The 22,028-nt window shown below is 40.7% G+C and overlaps 2 protein-coding genes across 5 annotated transcripts in view; one reads left to right on the forward strand and one right to left on the reverse strand.

The window, feature by feature from the left end:
* The window catches only part of MCF2L2 (MCF.2 cell line derived transforming sequence-like 2), a 306,030-nt gene that overhangs the window by 136,742 nt on the left and 147,260 nt on the right, over nt 1–22,028 (reverse strand). The gene's annotated exons all lie outside the window — the stretch shown is intronic.
* LOC117366333 (lactosylceramide 1,3-N-acetyl-beta-D-glucosaminyltransferase-like) overlaps nt 1–22,028 on the forward strand; it is a 169,097-nt gene that overhangs the window by 116,531 nt on the left and 30,538 nt on the right. Inside the window, exon 1 of one of the 4 annotated variants that reach the window (XM_033957590.1) lies at nt 5,143–6,722. The exons of 2 other annotated variants lie outside the window; for them this stretch is intronic. The gene's annotated coding sequence lies outside the window, so the exon portion shown is untranslated. Of the gene's footprint in view, nt 1–5,142; nt 6,723–17,321; nt 17,431–22,028 lie in introns of those variants that run through there. One more of the 4 variants, XM_033957591.1, reaches the window with a different exon arrangement.

A 22,028-nucleotide genomic window follows, 5' to 3' on the forward strand; every position in this document is an offset into this window, starting at 1 on the left:
GAGATCTATACTACAGTGGTGTACCTAGGGTATGTGGCACCCAGGGCCCATCATTTTTTGACACCCCCCATGTAAAAAAATATTTTTTGTAATAACCATGAAACTGAATAAATGGTCAGAATAGAAACAGGCAGTGAAAATTTTCTTTTATTGAACCTCATATATTTAATTTAATTTAATTCTTATATACCGCTAATAACCATGAGGTTTGTAAGCGGTTTACAAAAATGATGCATTAAAGATACAATAAATAAAAATTAAATAAATAAGATAGGTATTTGGAAATTCCCTAACTGTCCCAAAGGCTCACAATCTAACTAAAGTACCTGAAGAAACAGTATGAAAAATAAAAATAAAGACAGAGGTAGAGATAAGATAGAAATGAAATATTCCAAGTAATGAATAAATAATTTAAAGACAGAATTAAAATAATAATTAAAGTAAACAAAATAGAGATAAAAATAAGCATAGAGAGAAACAGAAACACACTCCAAAAAAGCATCAAGATCTTTGACTTGTAATTATTATGATCATTTAACACCAGATCTTAAATGCCTTTCCGGAATATATCATATCCCTATCCATCTCCATACCCACCTCCATCTCCACCCCAATTCACTTCAACCACCATTCCCATTCTATTCTATAACTGCCGTCAACCCCAGTTCCGATGGCTATCATCTGGGTCCCGAGTTTCCTGCAAGAACAGGCAACATCTCTGGCAAGGTAATCTCCACCGCTGCCGCACATGATGCGAGATCCTCAGAGGTAGACCCTTCGGAATGGGGGAGGAGTGAAGATGGTGTCGGGTACCCTTCTGGAACGGGCTCCCGAACCGACCATTGGTCTGAGCATCGGACTGCAGCTCTCCTCTGTCGGCTCTTCCCTGCTGGAATGGGGGAGGGGATGATGATGTAGATGATGCTAGGTGCCCTGCTGGAAAGGGCTCCCGATCTGGCCGTTGGTGCCGAGCGCCGTCAGCGCTGCTCCTCCTGTAGTTCTCTCCCCTGCTGGAATGGGGAAGGGGTGTAGATGATGCTAGGTGCTCCAAATGTAACATAACATAAATTAAGTCTGAATTGTCATGACATTAGAAGTATATTTAGTGTAGTTGCAAGTGATGCTTGGGACATTTCTGATTGTGTTAGTTCGGTTTTATGTGTTTTTTGAATAGAAGGGTTTTTATTTCCTTTTTGAAGGTTTTGTAATCTGTGGTCTAAAATTCGCAGATTGTCCAGCTTTATTCCTTGGGTTGCATACAAGAGATCTATACTACATACTTAAGATTCATATTTTCCTTTTATCTATTTCTTATGTAATAAGTTGTACCCTCACTTCTCGCATTCTGTAATTCGCTGATTGTCCAGCCTTCTTCGATGTGAACCGCCTAGAAGTCATTCAACTGTGGCGGTATAGAAGAATAAAGTTATTATTATTATTATTGTCACTTTAATATTATCCTTAACATATCACGCCTCTCCCTACCAGACTGGCTTTGCACAGAGCCTCATTCCTGCCTCCTGCCTCAATCGATCCTGCCGGGCATGTGAGCCTGATCCCCCCTTCCGACCAGCTGGGAGCATTTGAAAAAATTAGCGAGGGGAACTGAACCTCACTGCGACCAACGATCTCCTGCCTACCAGACCGGCTCTGCACAGAGCCTCGTTCCTGCCTCGATCAATCCTGCCGGGCGTGTGAGCCTGCTCCGCCCCTTCCTGACCAGCTAGGAGCATTTAAAAACCAGCAGAGGGAACGGTGCACTGCCATTCAGCATGTGGTATAGAAGAATAAAGTTATTATTATTATTATTATTCTGTTGTGCATATTATTATACTGGCCAGTTACGTGCAAAAACAATAAAATTACCTCCAAAAAGCAAAGATTAGGCTCAAGGTTGAGAACCTCTCAAGAAGGAGGTGCTTAAAAAAATAATGCAAAAATGACTTGAATGTCACCCAGGTAGATAATGTGCTGCAGGTAAGCTTGTTAGTAAACAGCTGACAATACAATTTGTGAATAATGGACTTGTTATGGTGGCTTATGTACAATTTAGGACTAGATTTCAAGAGCTGTGCCTCTTTTCTTATGCCAGTTCAGCATGGTTCTGGAAAGCCCATCAACTTTTTATTGCCCTAACCTAATACATTTGCATCACAGCATCTTCATTGGACCTTTTCTTTCTACTTCAGGTAGGTCTAATACAGCAGGCACAGTACTGCATATTTAGGTTCAAACAATTTTTATTGATGCAATCAAAAGTGCAAACAGAACAACGGAACACAAAAGGTTCAGAATATAAACAGTGAGGCATCATCTCCAACACAATTCAAGGAGATATTGGGGATGGGTACAGGAACAACCCTCTCCCCCCTCAAATCGACTCATGGCCCTCTGGGACCCTGGACTCTTATGAGCCCCAAAGTTGTCACTCCATGTACTGCATATTTAACAAGTACAATAAATTCACTTTTTGCTCTTCTGCCAGTTTTATGATGGAGCAGTGACTTCTGAACCTTTCTGGTTTATTAATGATTTGATATATTAAGGACCCTATTTACTAAGATAAAAATAGGAGAAAACCTTTAGCTTATAGGTTCCTTGATGCCTGAAGTAAAATTCAATTCCTGGCTCAAAGATCAGGATGGAGCTACCTTAGGTATGCTTTGTCTACCAGGGTACAAAGCATTAGCTCGCTCACGCACCAACACTAGAGGTAGAGGTGTAGCCACTATCGTTAAGTCCAACCTCAACCCAAGACTGATAGACACCATCACACTAGACGCACTTTGGTGGGTCACAACAGAGACCTAACTTTCACCTTGATATACAGAGCACCGCACTCTCCAATGGCTGTCTTAGATGACCTGCTATCCGTCCTTAGCAAACTGGTTGCACATACAACCAAATCATCATACTTGGAGGATTTGACTTCACAAGCTACCCAAATGAGACTGGATCCTTGGCAGATTCAGCACTTCACCGTTGGACCTAGGCTTCCAGCAAATGGTCCCCTCGCCAATTCTCTGCGGGCCACATCTTAGATCTAATCGTTATTCAGAAAGACACTCTTCTCACCACACAAACCCCTGGCTGTACCACCAAACCAGTACCCTGGTCTTATCACCATTTGATCACATTCAATTACACCTACACAATAAATCAACCGTCAACCAGGAAGCAATCCCAACATAAGATGATATACAACAACGACACTATCAGCATAGAGGATCTCTCCACAGGCCTTTCAAACCTAGTAGGAACATCAAAACCAAATTCTCAATTTGTTGACAAGGCTGCCATGGACTGGCATGCTGAGGTAACAACCCTATAAGAAGAGCTAGCCCCAGTCAAAGGGATCAAATACTATCCCCGCAAATACTCCTCACCCTGGTTTCAGACTACTTCACTGACAAAGTAGACAAAATATGATCTCACCTTGGCTCCGCCATGCTACAGACATCTCTCTTCCCCCCACCCCCCTGCAACTTGGACAAAACAACTAAAACTAACTACAACTGGGAACCTAATTCTCTTTGAAACTGTCTCCCATGACATCTCCTAGATACTGGACACTATTCACCCAACCTGGACCCATGTCTGCCATGCCTCCTAGTGGCGGTGAAAGATTCTTTTGTAGACTCCATCCTTCCTCTCAACACCTCTCTACAAACAGGTATACTGCCTGCAAACTGGAAGTCAGCGGTCATCAAACTGATTTTGAAAAACCCAAGTGCCTGGCAACTTTAGACCTGTCTCCAAACTACCCTTCATCTCCAAGATCCTGGAAAAAAACTTTGTTAAACCATCAATGAACAAGGAGCCCTATCCGCCTTCCAGTCAAGATTCAGGAAATTCCACAGTACTGAAACTGGCCTTCTCGACAGCATCGATGACTGCTGGAAACTCATGGATAAGGGTAATGATGTCCTTCTGGTGCTGCTGAATCTCAGCACGGTGTTCGACACTATTGACCATCCTCTCCTCATTGATTGACTCTCTGAAATTGCAATCCAAGACACTACGCTACGATGGTTCACCTCCTTCCTGAATAATAGATCTCAAAGCGTTCTGCTCAACGACACGCTATCAAAACCAAAAGCACAGTGTTCCACAGGGGCCTCTGCTATCCCTCTATTATTCAATCTCTATATTAGACCTGTCCTAGACATAGCCTGCAAATATCAAATACAGATTCACTTTGTGGATGATGTCCAACTGCACCTACCGCTAGGAGAAACCTGTGACACCCAGATCACAAAACCCCTAAACTGCCTCTCGGAAATAAAAAAAAACTAGATGTCCGTAAACAAATTACAACTAAATGCCTCAAGATGGAACTCCTTTGGATCCTCAAAGAACACTGCAACCATACCCATCCCTTGCTGCGCTGGGACTAGACTATCATAACTGCAAAAGACCAAGCGTGTAGCCTAGGATTACTCCTTGACTGCAACCTGTTGCTTTCTAACTATCTCTCTCATGTGGTATCTTCCTCATTTTACTACCTGCGACAGCTCCAAAAAATGAACTACTTTTCAGAGTCTGATTTCACCTAACTAATATGTGCATTAGTAATCTCCCATATTAATTACTGCAATGCGCTATTCAACGGTCTCACGGCAAAGGAATGTGCTACGTCTCCAGTGTGTTCAAAATGCGGCAATCAGACTTCTAAAATACCTCCCGTGCACACAACCCTGTCTCCCAGACTCTAACTAGCTCACTAGCTGCCCATAGCGAAACGTGTCTTCAAGGGCCTGATGCTAGCATTCAAATCTGTTCACATGGCGCTGGGCTACATGATGGCTAAGCTTCCTCCGTATGTGCTGAGCAGGTCCCTCTGCTCCCAGGATGAAATATGCCTCAAAACGCCCCCTAGTGCCCTTCAACTGCAAACTGCCAAATGACATTCCTGCTCCCACTTCATACTGAACCACTGGGATCGACTGCCTCCGCAGATCAGATCCCTTGAAGGACTCCTAAACTTTAAGAAAGCAATGAAAACACACTTCTTCACCTAACTCCCCTGCCCATGGCCGATGGATTACAAAGAAATGTATATTGGTACTGGATCCCAGTATGTGTCACGTTAGGAAAAACTTGTACTGAAAAATCTTGCACTGTAACTATGGCAAATTTAACCTGTAAACTGTGTATTAGAAAACTTGAACTGTAAGGATAACTATAGCAAATTGTAACCTGTATATTATGTGTATTAGACCCCCCTATATGTGTCAAGTTAGGATAAAAACTTGTATCGTAAATTTGTACTATAATTAAGGCAAATCCGGTGCAAATCGTAGCTTGTTAAGTGTATAGTATGTAAGTTTAACCTGAAACCCATTCTGAGCTCTTTAGGAAAATAGGATAGAAAATGAATTAAATAAATAAACACTAACATCAAGTGATCATATAACTGAGGCTAAGATTGTATACCTTCCATTTCTTCTTATTGAATTCTTGATAATAGCTTGTTTCTTATCTGCTTTGACTCCATGTCTACAAGATGCCCGTTTCTTTGGTATTTTTTTTTTTAATTATTATTTTTTAATTAAATTTATTGATTGTTACAACAAATAACAAATTCAAGCAAAATAAACACGCAGGGAATTAGAATAAAATAAAAATACAGAATAATCTTCAAGTCCACCTTATTGGGGGCTGGCTATTCCTGATGAGCCCTTTAACAAACAATAATTAAACATCATCAACATATTCAACACTAATACACTCTAGAGTCAAGCATAATAATAATTTCATTTATCATTCCATCTCAACCTCTGCATTAATAACAGGCAAAATATCCAACTTAGGTTTATCTATAAGAAAATTTTCTAGATGAGTTGGATCTAAAAAAATATATTTGGTATCTTGATATACCACCAAACACTTGCAGGGGAATTTAAGAAAAAATGAAGCACCTACACTCAAGGTTTTATCCTTAAGTTGTAGGAATTGCTTCCTCCTGTATTGTGTCTGTTTAGAGACATCTGGAAAAACATTTATCTGTTGACCACAGAACTTAGCAGTTTTATCATCTGTCTCTGTAATGCAATCCTGTGGTATCTCAAGTAAAGGATAATACTTTATTACATTTACAGTTGGAGAAAATGGAGAATGCTTTGAGATCTAGGAACCTCAGATTTCTGAATTTTCCTTTATCTCATTTTCTTTCTCCCTTAGAATTACTTAAAATGTACTTAAAAGATGTACTATCTTATACTGGTTTAGAAAGTTTTTGTCCAGATAATCTTTATTATATACCCAGTAGTATTATAAAGATTTCAGAAGAAGGGGGGAAAGATCAGTTAGTGTCTCCTGATAGTTTGAATATTTCCCGATTTCTTGAGTCATCTAAAGACTATATAGCCAAAAGAGCAACATTATTAGTCACATTTAAAACTGAGATGGAAAAACAAGATATCCTTAAATTGTATTTTTTAAATAAAACTGCTAAGTTTCTTTGGTATTTAATATGTAAACCAATTTATTATTTTTTTGCTAATGTTATAACAGCAAATGGCACGTATGTCTTCTTTTTTTCCCTTTCTCCATCGACTGCCCAAACTCTTGTACATATTTCATGTGGGCAGATGAGCAGGTCATTTTTAGCTTTTATTTTTTTCTTTCATAGACTATCATTTTGGTAGCTCATGATCTTCACTTTTTAATTTATACTCTTTCATTGTTTCAGGTATATGTTCTAAGAGCCAAACACCAAGGTAATCTTTAATTTGCCATATTTATTTTTCATATTAATGGACCCACAGAAATCAAATACTGCTGTTTTAAGGAATTGCTCAAATATCTTTCTGATTTAGAAAGCAACTGATGAACAATCTATCTGTAGCATGTAGTAGTCTACCTAGAAAATTAACAAGTAGGAATATATTTGCTAAAGCCCAGATTCTGTAACAGGCGCAGTTGTTGGTGTCCACCAATCGTGTGTCAATCATGCGATGGAGCTGGGTACAGAATTGCACCTCTGAGAAAGGTAGGTGCTGAAAATATAGGCCAGGGTTTTCCTGGCCTACATTTCTGGGTCTACCTAGGATGTGAATTGCACCTCCAAAGGAGCTTTGGGCTGCCTAACGCCACTTCCAGCATTAGCCACACCCACAGTGGTGTTAGGCATCTAAAGTGCCTACGGAGGCACGCTTCCGGTGCTGATTTTTTTAGGTGCCTTGAAACTCAGTTAAAAATGTTATTTCAATGGCATTGTTTTTACAATTTGGGCACCTACTGGTGCCGTTTAGAGAATCCAGGCCTAAGTGGCCCTTTAACTAAGCTGTGTTAGGTGTTAATGTGTCCCAAAGCCTAACATAGCTTTAAATGGCATACTGTGGAATGCACTGAGGTGTCCGGCCAAATTAACAGACACTACTCCATATGCTAAAACGTATCTTTATTATATTTAGGAGGAGGCGGGGCAGAAAATGGGCATTCCTGTACTAAATGAATATGTATGAATGGATTTGCATGCACTGCCTCCATGAGATGCAAATCTTTCTCATGCATATTTATTGTGGATATCATAAAAAACCTGACCTGGCTCCAGCTCTCAAGGACCGGAATTACCTACCCCTGTCCTAGTCCAACTTTTCCGAAAACATCTGAAAACTTGGCTATTCTCAAAAATGTAATATGTCCTCCTCTTTGTTATTCTAAGTCCCTAAACTTTTTTTATACTGTCCTGTAACCTTTATTGGAGTTCCTTCCCTACACCATTTCCTGTAAACCGTGCCGAGCTCTACGATTGTGGAGATGATGCGGTATACAAACTTAAGGTTTAGTTTAGTGGAACATTCCTAGGATTCTCTGCTGCTAAGAGCAACTGAGAAGCTCACCTAGGCTATAATGCACTTAGGTTTTCCAATCCCTAGCAGGACTATTCCTAATCATATGGGTGGAGGAGCTTCCCAATGTTGCAACCCAGAGGGTAGGCTTATGTGATATAACCAGCCCAGAGGAGGAGTCCTCAGGTACGACAGTTCCTTCCAAGATGATGCAGCTCTCCAAGACGCATAGTCTCGTAGGTAGTTACTTTAGCCATCCTGTGTGATAGCAGAGCAGCAGCATAGCATCCTCCTCACCCTGCCTCTCCCCCCCCCCTTTTTTTTTTTTTTTTTTCCAAAAAAGGGTCCCACCCTATACAACCTCACATTGGGGTTTAATTTATTAAACTTTTTTGTTCACAGATAGAAGTGGATAGCCTTAATGAAGCAGACCTTTAATTAGATCCCTGTTTAACCAAAAATTTGAAAAAAATTTAATTGCCAGAACAGGCCTTCCCAAACCTATCTTGGAAATGTTACAGCCAATTAGGTTTTACCCTTATCAACAGTGCATATGTACTTTACTGTATATATAAACATACCTGATGCTTACTTAGGTTTCCAGAATACCTACTATAACCTCACCTGGAATACTATGTCCAGCACTGGTTGCCGTACATGAAGAAGGACACGGTACTACTTGAAAGGGTCCAGAGAAGAGTGACTAAAATGGGTTAAGGGGCTGGAGGAGTTGGTGTACAGTGAGATTAGAGAAACTGGGCCTCTTCTCCCTTGAAAAGAGGAAACATGATTAAAACACTCAAGATAATGAAGGGAATAGACTTAGTAGATAAGGACGGGTTGTTCACCCTCTCCAAGGTAGAGAGAACGAGAGGGCACTCTCTAGTTAAAAGGGGATAGATTCAGTACAAACATAAGGAAGTTCTTCTTCATCCAGAGAGTGGTAGAAAACTGGAACACTCTTCCGGAGGCTGTTCTAGGGGAAAACACCCTCCAGGGATTCAAGACAAAATTAGACAAGTTCCTGCTGAACCAGAACGTACGCAGGTAAGGCTAGTCTCAAAGCACTGGTCTTTGACCTAACAGCCGCCGCGTGAGTGGACTGTTGGGCAAGATGGACCACTGGTCTGACCTAGCAGCGGCAATTCTTATGTTCTTAACTATCTGGGAGATCCCCAAGGCATGTTTGGGAAGTGTTGTTGGAATGTACATTTTTAAAACATTACTAACGTTAAACCTAAATAGCGCTATCTAGCCTTCCTAAAGAAAGAAAGTCGAACCTGAAAATGTTGTGGAAAGTTTAATGCAAAATGTAGTCCAGACTGTGGAAGGCAGCCTTTTTATTTGAATATAATGTTTCCCATAGCTGGTTTTTCACCATTAGGAAGCCAAATTGCTGCTATATTGGCATCATTAGAATCCCATGTTAGCATTACACAAATATAAAAATGAAAAAAACTGTATGAACAAGTGTTCTGGAAAGGATATGTAAAATGGAAAACCCAGAGTTTTGTCTGAAATTGCAAACATAAACCAAGTAAATTGTAATAGAATGGAAAAGATGAACCCTAGGGATAAGAATACACGAAAAAGCAATCAAGCCAAGGAAAATATAAGTTGATATATGAGCAATTTAGATATTGTATTTTTAATCTGACTTTTCTTGTCTTTGGCATTATTCAAGATTTATTGCCATTGGATGAATATACCATCAAATCTTTGACCATTTATAATGCTTAAGTATATAGCAGGATTTTTGGTGTTAATATTTGTTGGAACAATATTCATGCTTGTAATTTTGTAATATCTATAAGCTCAGTTTTACTTTATGCCTCTGAATAAATGGAAAAGATTTGCATAATTTTTGCTCCTGAAAGTTATGATGGTATTTTTTTTCCATTAAGTGAAAAAAAGAGCCAGAAAATTTATTTGTCACAAACCTTTTGACTGTTCAAGGCATCTGTGGGATTTTTTAATAGATCACTAACCAGGTCTAGGTTGTTAAGTTCCATTTCATTGTCTTAAATCTCAGTTTTGACAGTTGCAAAGTGTTTGGCTGAAATTTGTATTTTCCTATTTTGGCTTGGACCTCATTTCTTGTGATTGCTGTATATATATTTTTAACTCATGTAAAATGTTTCTGTATTTATACCACCTCCTGCAAGCCCCCCCCCCCCCTCCAATTTTAAAAATAAAGGATTTTGGATAAAACTGCGAACAAAAGATGTTTACCAATAAACAGTTTGAAATGGATAACATTATCTTGTTGAATTCATTTTTTTTCTTTTATATAAAATAGAGTTTTAGGCTCTTGGTAAATCGCCATGCAGCTCTATAAATTGTTAGTGAATTCAGAGATCTTGATAGAACTTTCAACTTGTATAACTATTTCTTTGGAGAGCCACACATTTATGTACTCCCAGTGCTGGTGATACAAAACTTGCCTTATCTTTGCCATCCATCTGCTATTTACCTTAAAGATGGGTGTGAGTGCAGCTCAGAAGGGCTAGCATTTCCAAAGAATAAAGGAAAGCCAGAAAGAGAGAACTGTGACTTACCGTATGTAAGTATGGTCAGAATCATAGTGAATAGTTAATGGTCTATCACAGGGGTGGACAACTCCGGTCCTCGAGGAGTTGTCCATTTACTTTAATGTTAACCTTTGAATGTCATTTAAACCAAGATTCACTAGATACCAGGTCTTTTTCAATGTGATATCAGGCAAATGTAGTCCAGAGGGAAATTGTGTTTGTGTGTGTTTTAGGAAAGAGGGAGAGAGAAAGTGAACATGATAAACTAGGGGTGGGCAACTCCGGTCCTCGAGGGCTGGAATTCAATTGGGTTTTCAGGATTTCCTCAATGAATAAACATTGAAAGCAGTGCATGCAAATAGATCTCATGCATATTCATTGGGGAAATCCTGAAAACCCAACTGGATTCCAGCTCTCGAGGACCGGAGTTGCCCACCCCTAGTTTATCATGTTCACTTTCTCTCTTCCTCTTTCCTAAAACACACACAAACACAATTTCCCTCTGGACTAAAGACCTGGTATCTAGTGAATCTTGGTTTAAATGACATTCAAAGGTTAACATTTATCAAAAGGAATGTGTTATCTTTATAGGCTGCAAACGTAAGGGAGTTCTTCACCCAGAGAGTGGTGGAGAACTGGAATGCTCTGTCGTAGGCTGTTATAAGAGAAAACACCCTCCAGGGATTCAAGACAAGGTTGGACAAGTTCCTGCTGAACCAGAACGAATGCAGGCAGGGCTGGTCTCGGTTAGGGCACTGGTCTTTGACCTGGGGGCCGCCGCGTGAGCAGACTGCTGGGCACAATGGACCACTGGTCTGACCCAGCAGCGGCAATTCTTATATTCTTATGTGGCAGATGGGTCTTCTTATTTAGAGGGCTGGCTGATCAGAGCTCTTTCATCGGCCGAAGGACACTGCATGTTGGAGCAGGTGCTCCAGGTGCTGGAAGACCTGGGTTTGATTGTCAGCTTCAAAACATTAAGAAAAAAAAAGACAAAAATGAATCATCTGACTCCCATGCACTCACTCGGATACCTGGGAGTTCCTTTGGACTTGGCACCAGGCCATGTCTCTCTACCAGTAGCCCGCTGACAGAAACTGTGTTCTTCCCTTCTGGAGCGGCCAGTTCCTTCAGCATGGGATTATTTTCATGCTCTGGGATCAATGGTTATCACGCTGGATGTGTTTCCTTTGGCAAGGCACACAGGGATGCTTTGCAGATGTGTCTACCTTGGGCTCTGGAAGCCTTGAAAGCATGGCCTGGGACATTTTCACGCAATTGCTCCACTGGGGCATTCCACTATGCTTTGTCTCCTGGATCGTGGTAATGACATGCCAGCCTTCAGTGCTTGGGAGTTCATTGCAATCGTTGGCCTGTTCAGGGGAGTTGGACACCCTCTCAGCGAAAGTGGTCAATCAAGCGGTTGGAGGTCAGAATAATTTGACTAGCTCTGATGGAATTACAGAAGATGGTAAAAGGCCAAGCGATCCAGGTCTTCTTCAATAATGCAACGACAGTAGCTGCCATCACTTGCCAGGGAGGAACCAAGAGCACTTCTCTATCTCAGGCAGTCCATCTTCCTTTTCATTGAATGGAGCATCATGTCCCAGCGCAGGTGGTGGGAGTAGACGGCATTCAAGCAGACTTCCTCAGCAGACAGACTCGATCCATACGAGTGGGTCCTTTCCCAAGCAATAGTGTAAAGCTGGGGAAAACCCCACTTCAACTTCAGGGCCATGGCATGAAACAAGAAAGCGGATTGCTTCTTCAGTTGATGATCCGAGCCCAGAAGCAAGGGGCTCGATGCTCTGATATGGCCATGGCTTTCAGAAATTCTCTGATATTTTTGTTCCTTCTTGGCCGATGTTTGCCGAGTCCTTTGGAGGATCATTCCGGTGGCTCCAGATTGGCCTCGCAGACTATGGTATGTGGATTTGCTGTGCCTGCACAGAGGTTGCAGCCTTCGGCTGAGCATCTATCTGGCCTTCCTCACGTTGGGTCTGGTATCCATGGAGGATCCGGGCCCATTTCCTATTAAGGCTTAGCTCCTGAGCACACTGCCTTAGAGTGACAGAATATTCTGCCCTGGTTGATTCTCTTCTGAAGTTTACAAAGTCGTCTGTGATTTGGCGTACACTACATGCGTGGAAGGCTTTTCACAATTGGTGTGCACAGGTCCAAGTGGACCCTTATTCAGCTCCAATCTCGATAATTCTCACCTTTCATTAGGCTAGGCCTTATAGTGCCTTCTCTTCGAGTCCATGTTGCCGGGCTCTCCTCGTTTAGATCCCAGAAGCATAGGTCTTCCTTGGCATCTACTCCTCCTTTTTAGCCTCTTCGAGATGCTACCCTCTTGGTCTTAACACTGAAGACCTTTTTTTTTTTCTGGTCGCTATTACAGGGATGTGTCGGGTGTTGGCACTGCAGGCTTTGTCTTGTAGGGACCCTTTCTTCCGTGTTTCGTAGACGGGGTTTTTCCTTCAGATGGTCCCTTCCTGCTTGCCAAATGTGGATTTGGTTTTCCTTGGCAATCAGGATATGTGTTTGCCTGACTTTAAGCCAACAGGTACCTCAGAGTGCAAAGGTTTTTTTGGAAATGGTTATTTCTACCCTTCTACAAGCTAAAAAGCCGGCGATGATAGCGGGTTATGCTTGCAGTCTTCCTGAAACACTTCCAACCTAATAGAAAATTACCCTTTTTTAAGAGTGTTTCATTGGTAGTTCATGGTGAATTAGATTCAGGTTTGGTGGATATCTTCCTATCCCCCAGAGGGCTTACGTTGTTCAGTCTAGATTTACTAAGAAGCACTGGAGCACTACTCTGAGCTAAAATGCATTATTTACCACAAATGCTGTCATATACAGTAGGACCTAGTTATTAATAATGTGTATCCATGCATTGAAGTGTTGGTACACTTTTTAGCAAGTGTGCTCCTATGCTGGTAGCTGAGGCAACAATGTGTGTTGGGGACAATAGCAAGCCTGTGATTTCCTGCTTCTCTATAGTTTATAGTTTATTCAGTTTTTGATTAAACGCTTTTTCGAATCTACAAAGCGTTGTACAAAGTAAAAACATTAACATTAAAACAAAAATAACAATTGAACATACTTTCCTATAAAAATTACAGGACTACCAACCGTACAAACTGGGTAAATATTGACCCATAGGTCTTAGATACATATGGGAAGGGGGGAGAAATACAATTGTAATAGAAAAAGTAAGAAACATTTAAGGGAAAAACACTTAGGAACAGGGGAACAGTATAAAATTAAAAGCTAAAATATAATAGTTCAATTAAAAGCATCTTTAAAAAGAAAGCACTTTAGATTGCTTTTAAAATTTTTTAGGTTTTTTTCCATTTTTAGATATAAAGGAAGAGCGTTCCAGATTGTAGGGGCTGTTACAGAAAACGTGGAGGTGCGACGTGAGCCAATGATTTTTAAAGAAGGGATATTAAGGTTAAATTGAGAAATAGATCTTAAAGATCTTGTAGGGTCGTACAGGATCAAAAGTCTATCAATGAATGCTGGTGTGTTGAACTGCAGTGTTTTAAATGTCAGCAGGGCGATTTTATAAGTTACCCTGTGTGATACTGGCAACCAGTGGGCATTTTTAAGCAAAGGGGTAACATGATCATATTTTTTAGCGCCCGAAATTACTAGGCTACTCTTGCTTTGGGAACATATACTGTAATGTAAAGTCTTTTGATCATGAAGAGTAGGTAGGTTGAAATGGTAAATATTCTCAATGGAAAAGGGTAATTAGTAGGGTTCCCCAGGAGGTGTGTGGCACAGGGTTAAAGCTACAGCCTCAGCACCCTGAGGTTGTGGGTTCAAACCCACGCTGCACCTTGTGACCCTGGGCAAGTCACTTAGTCCCCCCGTTGTCCCAGGTACATTAGATAGATTGACAGGGAAAAATGCTTGAGTACCTGAATAAATTCATGTAAACTGTTCTGAGCTCCCTAGGGAGAATGGTATAGAAAATTGAACAAATAAATTTAACATTTTTATCGATAATCTAGAGATGAGAATAACTAAAAATGTTAAATTTATTTGTTCAATTTTCTATATCATTCTCCCTAGGGAGCTCAGAACAGTTTACATGAATTTATTCAGGTACTCAAGCATTTTTCCCTGTCTGTCCCAGTGGGCTCACAATCTATCTAAGTTGTTTAAAGTTGTTAAATTGCAAGAGGATTGTGAAAAATTGCAAGAGGACCTTGTGAGGCTGGAAGACTAGGCGTCACAATGGCAGATGACGTATAATGTGAGCAAGCGAAAAGTGATTCATGAACTACATGGCGATAGGTTCTATGTTAGGAGTCACTGCCCAGGAAAAGGATCTAGGTGTCATTGTTGAGGATACGTTGAAACCCTCAGCTCAGGGTGTGGCGGCGGCTAAGAAAGCAAATAGAATGTTAGGGATTATCAGGAAAGGAATGGAGAACAAAGATGAAAATGTTATAATGTCCTTGTATCACTCTATGGCAGGGGTGTCAAAGTCCCTCCTCGAGGGCCGCAATCCAGTCGGGTTTTCAGGATTTCCCCTAATGAATATGCATGAGATCTATTAGCATACAAGGAAAACAGTGCATGCAAATAGATCTCAACATATTCATTGGGGAAATCCTGAAAACCCAATTGGATTGCGGCCCTTGAGGAGGGACTTTGACACCCCTGCTCTATGGTATGGCTGTACATTGTGTACAATTCTGGTTGCTGTATCTCAAAAAAGATGTAGCGGAATTAGAAAAGGTACAGAGAAGGGCGATGAAAATGATAAAAGGTTTGAGACGACTTCCCTATGAGGAGAGGCTAAAGTGGCTAGGGCTCTTCTGCTTGGAGAAGAGAAGGCTCAGGGGTGATATAATAAGAGGTCTATAAAATACTGAGTGGAGTGGAAAGGATAGATGTAAATCGCTTAAGGGGGCATGCGATGAAGCTAATAAGTAGTAGTTTTAAAACAAATATTTCTTCACATAACATGTAATTAAACTCTGGAATTCATTGCCAGAGAATGTGGTGAAATCAGCTTAGCGGGGTTTAAAAAGGTTTGGATAATTTCCTAAAAGAGAAGTTCATAGGCCATTATTGAGATGGCTTGGGGAAATCCACTGCTTATTCCTAGGATGAGCAGCATAAAATCTGTTTTATTTCTTGGGATCTAGCTAGGTACTTGGGACCTGGGTTGGCCACTGTTGGAAATGGATACTGGACTTGATGGACCTTTGGTCTTACCCAGTATGGCAATTATGTTGTTATGTTTAAACCCAACTTATAATAAATCTAGCTATCAGTTTTAAAATGTTTAACCCTTAGCATGCATGCGCACTTCAATCTCCGTGCGCCATGATCTGTGCTTCCGTGCTGCACATGCACCGTGCCTGCCTCGGCTGATTTCCTGCCCTAATCTCGCCGGCTGACTTTCTGCCTTCTGACTAAACTGCCGCTGCCAGGACGCCTCTTCTTCTCATCCCCAGACCAGCAGCGGCGGCAGCCGCGGTTTCATCAAGCAGCCACGGGGTATTTGCTAGGCTGGCCCACTTTGATAGTGTGAGGCGGGCCAAGAGAGCTGTTCTTTTGTAAGTAATATGTGACCTTTCATTTTTGGGATTTTCCAAACATTATTCATGAAAATGTTTGTATTATAATGTTTGTATTATAATGTCATCCCATGGCTAACTATCATATAATATGGCACAATGCAGTTAAATGTAAGCATTCTGACAAAATATTTCTTCATCAAATCCCAGACTACCAAAGTAAGCAAAACTCTTTCATTTTTGTTTTGTATGTATCAGTAGAGATTCTGATAAAGATCAACATAATAATATCAAAGATTTTAATCTATATATTTTCCAAATATGAAATAGAACAAAAAGGGATCATTTTTTTAATACAGTGGTAACTTGGTTTGCGAGCATAATTCGTTCCAGAAGCATGCTTGTAATGCAAAGCACTTGTATATCAAAGCCAATTTTCCCGTAGGAAATAATGGAAACTCGGCCAATTCGTGGCAAGATCTCACTCGTTTCAAACAGTCACTACACTGCGGATGTATTGGGCGAGTTGCTTTTATTACGTTCAGCCATGCTCAGTGTGAGATGTGCGTATGTTGTGCACCCTTGAACTGCAAGTGCATGTATTATGTTCAGCCGTAATCAGTGATGAGACGCACATATATTGTAAGTATTTGACGTGATGCATGTATATGTGCTCGTACTGCAAGACAATGTTCATTTATCAAGTTAAAATTTAAGAAAATGTTTTGCTTGTCTTGCAAAACACTCGTAAACCATCCAAGATTTGACTGTATATGAAATTCCAAACAGAGGTAGTAAACTTGCTTTGGAAATACAGATTGGGAAGGCAAACTTTCACCAGTGGAAAAGATAAGAAAGAGATATAGATGTGATACCAAGAGATGAAACCAATAGGCCATCAGTATGTAACCTTGAGTACTTGCATTGCAGAAAATTTTCAACTGATATCACCCTGTCCACTTTTTGTCAGTTTTGAGCTATGTGATTAATTCCATTCGTGAAAGCAAGTTTCATTTACCAGGGCTTATTCCTCCCAGTCCATGAGTTTGCCACAGGAATGTTGTTGCTATTAGGTGCCATCAAGTCATGCTCGAGTCCTAGTGACTTGATGAATTGCAGATCTAAAAAAGAAATCAGTTTTGTGCAGGTCCAGAAAGGTCCTCCAGCGTCATCCCCACAGGAATAAGCTACAGTAAATGAATCTTGCCTTGAATGAAATTAATCACATGGCTGAAAACTACAAAAAGTGGACTTAGTAAATTTTGAAAATATGCTCATCAGTTTGTAACAGTATTTAATAATGCATTTACAAGGACCTCTGAAGAAAGAGAAATAGCCTAGAGCTTGAGTCTCCTGACACATTGACAAAAATAGCTTTTTTCTTATGTCCGTTTTGTTATATCTAGACAAATTTAGATTCTGCATCCCATAAATAGCCTTTGACAAGGGATATTGAGCCAAATGATCAATCTTGAATCTGCAGACTACAATGCATCAGTATAGCAGTTAAAGCTGGATTATCATTTGATTACACTTCTGCTTCTTCTCCCTATTCTGGTGAGCAACAGTAAGACAGGAAATCTTATTCACTGGTAGAGAAGATCAAGTGAATTTGAAATGCTTCTGCTAAATATATTTCAATAATTGTTTTATTTATTGTTATTTAATTTATTTGCATGTTTGTGATACTTGAGAGGGGGTTTTAATAGACTCTGTTGTAAGTATGATGTGACTGTATATAACTGTGTTTGGTGTAATTTTATTATGTATGTTTTGCTGTAACCTGTGGCATGTTGTGGGATATAAGCTTTTAACATGAATAGAAATAAATAATTCTCATGGCACTGTCTTAAGAATCCTGGGGAAATTGGGGATACAAGAGTCAGATAATGAATGCAGAGGGCTCTAAAGCAGGTATTAGCTGCAGATTGCATTTAGATGTATTGAAATAAATGCACTTGAGATCATTAGGTATTTCCAGGGAATGCCTACCTAGAAAATAGAAAAATTTTTGCCTGATCCAATGTGGCTTAAGTGTGTCGGGAGTGTGCTTGTCCTAGAAATTAAATAGTCTATAAACTAAATAAACTAACCCGAGTGGTATATACGATCAAAATCACACACTATATGCAAATTATTCTTCCACTCTTCCCGAGAAATGCATTAGACATATAATTAATTTCATACAGGAAAAGGCCTCAGAAATGGAGCCTACGCACAGTCATAGACTGAATTGATCAGCGTAGTGTTCATGCTCCTTGCTCCAGTCATTGGCCAAAAACCCGTTTACTGAAAAACGTAATGGATAGCTTGGAATGCCTAGTACATCTGGCCCTGAAGCAGCGGATAAGAATATAACTCCGCGAAACGCTGGCCGCGTCGGCATTTCCTAAGACCAAGCACTGTTTTAAGTTAAGTAATACTTCAGTCACTTTTTTCAGTTGTATGGAGTAGTGAATTAGAATTTGACAAAACCTAAGATGAACTGTGAGAATAAGTAGTTAGGAAATACAATAGTAAAAAACAAGAAAAAAAAGTATAAAAGAAAATTTTTTAAAATAATTTAAGGATAAGTTTAAAATAAGTTGCAATAAGGTAAAATTATTTATAGCAATTGCGGCTCTACACTCTCGAAGAACGTAGGGAGAGGGGAGACATGATTGAGACATTTAAGTACATCACGGGACGCGTCGAGGTGGAAGATGATATCTTTCTTCTCAAAGGACCCACGACCACAAGAGGGCATCCGCTCAAACTCAGGGGAGGTAAGTTTCATGGAGATGCCAGGAAGTACTTCTTCACAGAAAGAGTGATTGAGCATTGGAACAAGCTTCCAGTGCAGGTGATCAAGGCCAGCAGCATCCCGGACTTTAAGAATAAATGGGATACCTATGTGTGATCCCTACGGGGGTCAAGTCCAGGAATAGGGTCACTAGGGTATAGACTTGAAGGAGCGGGTCAGTAAAGTGGCTGTATAATTAAAGGGGTCAGTAGACTTAAAGGGGTGGGTCAATGGAGTGGGCAGACTTGATGGGCTATAGCCCTTATCTGCCGTCATCTTTCTATGTTTCTAAGGAGCATGAACACTACACTGATCAATTCAGTCTATGATTGTGCATAGGCTCCTTTTCTGAGGCATTTTCCTGCATGAAATTAATTATATGTCTAATGCATTTCTCTGGAAGAGTGGAAGAATAATTTGCATATAGTGTGTGATTTTGTCCTAGAAATTAGTCATACACATGTAGGAGAAGGATCTGATGGGTATCATAAGACTTGTGTCTTTTGTGTCAGTTATACACTCACAACAGGAGAGATTCATTGGGGGGGATTTGGGATCGCACCAACCATACACATGCATATGTTGAACTCATATTACAGCAGGGCCCCCCACCCCCTTGCCTTGCGTATAACACACATGCAATGGGCATTTTATCTGTTTTGTTCTGTTCCGAGTTTCTGCTTTCTGATAGAACATCTGTACCTTCATATACATTTAAGAAGTGATTCTATATATGGTGCCTATAAAATCAACACTGACTAACAAGGTGCTAAGCATAATTCTGTAAATGTTACGCGCGCCTTATAGAATCATGCTTAGCGCCAGTGTGTGTGTCATAACATTTAGGCATACCCATTTAGACCAGCTAAAACATGCCTAAGGGCCTGTGCTTATGTTATGCACTGACCCATTGGTCGGTGCCTAACTTTTAGGAAGGTCCATGATCCGCTCATGACTGCACCCCCTTTTAGATCATGCACTTGACATGGTGCATAACACTTTGTGCAATGTGTCCATCGAGTTGTGCGCATAACTTCTAATTGATACAGATTAGTGTCAATAAGTGTTAATTGTCAGTTATCAGCACCAATTAAGCCAATTAATCAAGCTGTGCATGCACATTGGCTAAGCACGCCAACGTGCATGCACTACTTTAGATGCATTTACAAAATTGGGGAGCTAGTCCCCTGCCCATTCATTTGGCCTGGGCACGCGCACAATGTTGGTGCTTACTGCATGACTGTTCTGTAGTCTGCCCAGTACCAGTCTCAGTTCATTAATTTATGCCAGTCATTTTCTAATTATAGGTCATCTGTGTTCATTGCATGCTTTTTTGAATTCCATCATCGTTTCCTTCTCCACACTTCATTCTGGAGGGCATTCCAGACATCCACCACCCTCGCCATGAAAAAGCATTTCCAAACATTACTCCTAAGTCTACCACCCTACAACTTCAGTGTATGTCCTTTAGTTTTTACCATTTTTCCTTCTCTAAAAAAGATTCGGTCCTATATTAATACCTTTCAAATATTTAAATGGCTGCATCATATCACCCCTGTCCTTGCTGTCCTCCAGAGTATACATGTTGAGGTCTTGTAGTCTTTTCTTGCACGTCTTTTGGCACAAACTCCCTACCATTTTCATTGCCTTCCTCTGAACTGCTTCAATATGTCTTATATCCTTCGCCAGATAGGGCCTCCAAAACTCTCAAGTGTGGCCTCACCAATGACCTCTATAGGGGCATCAACACCTCTTTTCTTCTGCTGATTATGGCTCTCTCTATACAGCCCAGCATCCTTCTGACTACAGCTATTGCCTTGTCACACAGTTTTGTCGCTTTTAGGTATCACCCCAAGGTTCCTCTCCCCTTCCATGCATACCTGTCTCTCACTTCCCAGCACATATAGCAACCCTCAAATTCCCACTCCCCAAATACATCACTCTGCACTTCTTTGCATTGAATTTCAATTGCCAGACATTAGACCATTCTTCCAACTTTTGCAGATTCTTTTTCATGTTTCCACTCCCTTTGGGGTTTCCACTCTATTAAATCTTGGTATCATCTGCAAAATTGCAAACCTTACCGTCTAACCTTTCAGCATTGTTACTCATAAACATATTGAACAGAATCGGACCCAGCACTGATCCCTGAGGCACTTCACTACTCAGCTTTCCTTCCTCTGAGCAAATTCCATTAACCACCATCCTCAACCAGTTTCTAATCCAGTTCACCACTTTGGGTCCTAACTTTAGCCCATCAAGTTTATTCAAGAGCCTCCTATGAAGAACCGTGTCAAAAGCTTTGCTGAAATCGAAATAAACTATGTCTTATGCACATCCTCGATCCAGTTCTTTGGTTGCTCAGTTATTCAATCAGATTTGTTTGGCATGATTTACCTTTAGTAAAACCATGTTGCCTTGGATCTTGTAACCCATTAGATTCTAGGAAATTCACTATCCTTTCCTTCAGTAATGGTTCCATTATCTTTCCAATAACCAAAGTGAGGATTACCGGCCTGTAGTTTCCCGCTTCATCTCTGTGACCACTTTTATGAATTGAGACCACATCCGCTCTTCTCCAATCCCATGGAACCTTTCCCGTTTCCAAGGATTTATTGAACAAATCTTTAAGAGGACCCACCAGAACCTCTCTGAACTCCCTCTGTAGACTTGGAAAGGGGATACGTGAGGATTAGACCCCCAAGGAAAACATATATAGTGAAATACAGGCATAAAGAAGATTGCTCTGATATATCAGTTAAGATTTGATATGATAGAAAGCTTGCACTATGCCCCAGAAACTTACTAGAACATATTAAGCAAGTGCCATAAGCAATAGGAGCTTGTTAAGCAATCAGCATAAAAACATAAGAATTGCCATTGCTGGGTCATACCAGTGGTCCATCCTGCACAGCAATCCGCTTACGCGGCGGCTCTCAGACCAAAGACCAGTGCTCTAAATGAGTCCAGTCTTACCTGTGTACGTTCCAGTTTAGCAGGAACTTGTCCAACTTTGTCTTGAAACCCTGGAGGGTGTTTTCCCCTATAATAGACTCCGGAAGAGCATTCCAGTTTTCCACCATTCTTTGAGTGAAGAAGAACTTCCTTACGTTTGTACGGAATCTATCCCCTTTCAACTTTAGAGAGTGCCCTCTCGTTCTCCCTACCTTAGAGAGGGTGAACAACCTGTCCTTATCTACCAAGTCTATTCCCTTCAGTACCTTGAATGTTTCGATCATGTCCCCTCTCAGTCCCCTCTTTTCAAGGGAGAAGAGGCCCTGTTTCTCCAATCTCTCACTGTAAAGCATGTCATTTTGACCATAGAAACATAGTGTATGACGGCAGAAAAGGGCCATCAGCCCAACAAGTCTGC

Source organism: Geotrypetes seraphini, chromosome 9 (genome assembly GCF_902459505.1).
Source record: "Geotrypetes seraphini chromosome 9, aGeoSer1.1, whole genome shotgun sequence".
NCBI classification, from domain to species: Eukaryota; Metazoa; Chordata; class Amphibia; order Gymnophiona; family Dermophiidae; genus Geotrypetes; species Geotrypetes seraphini.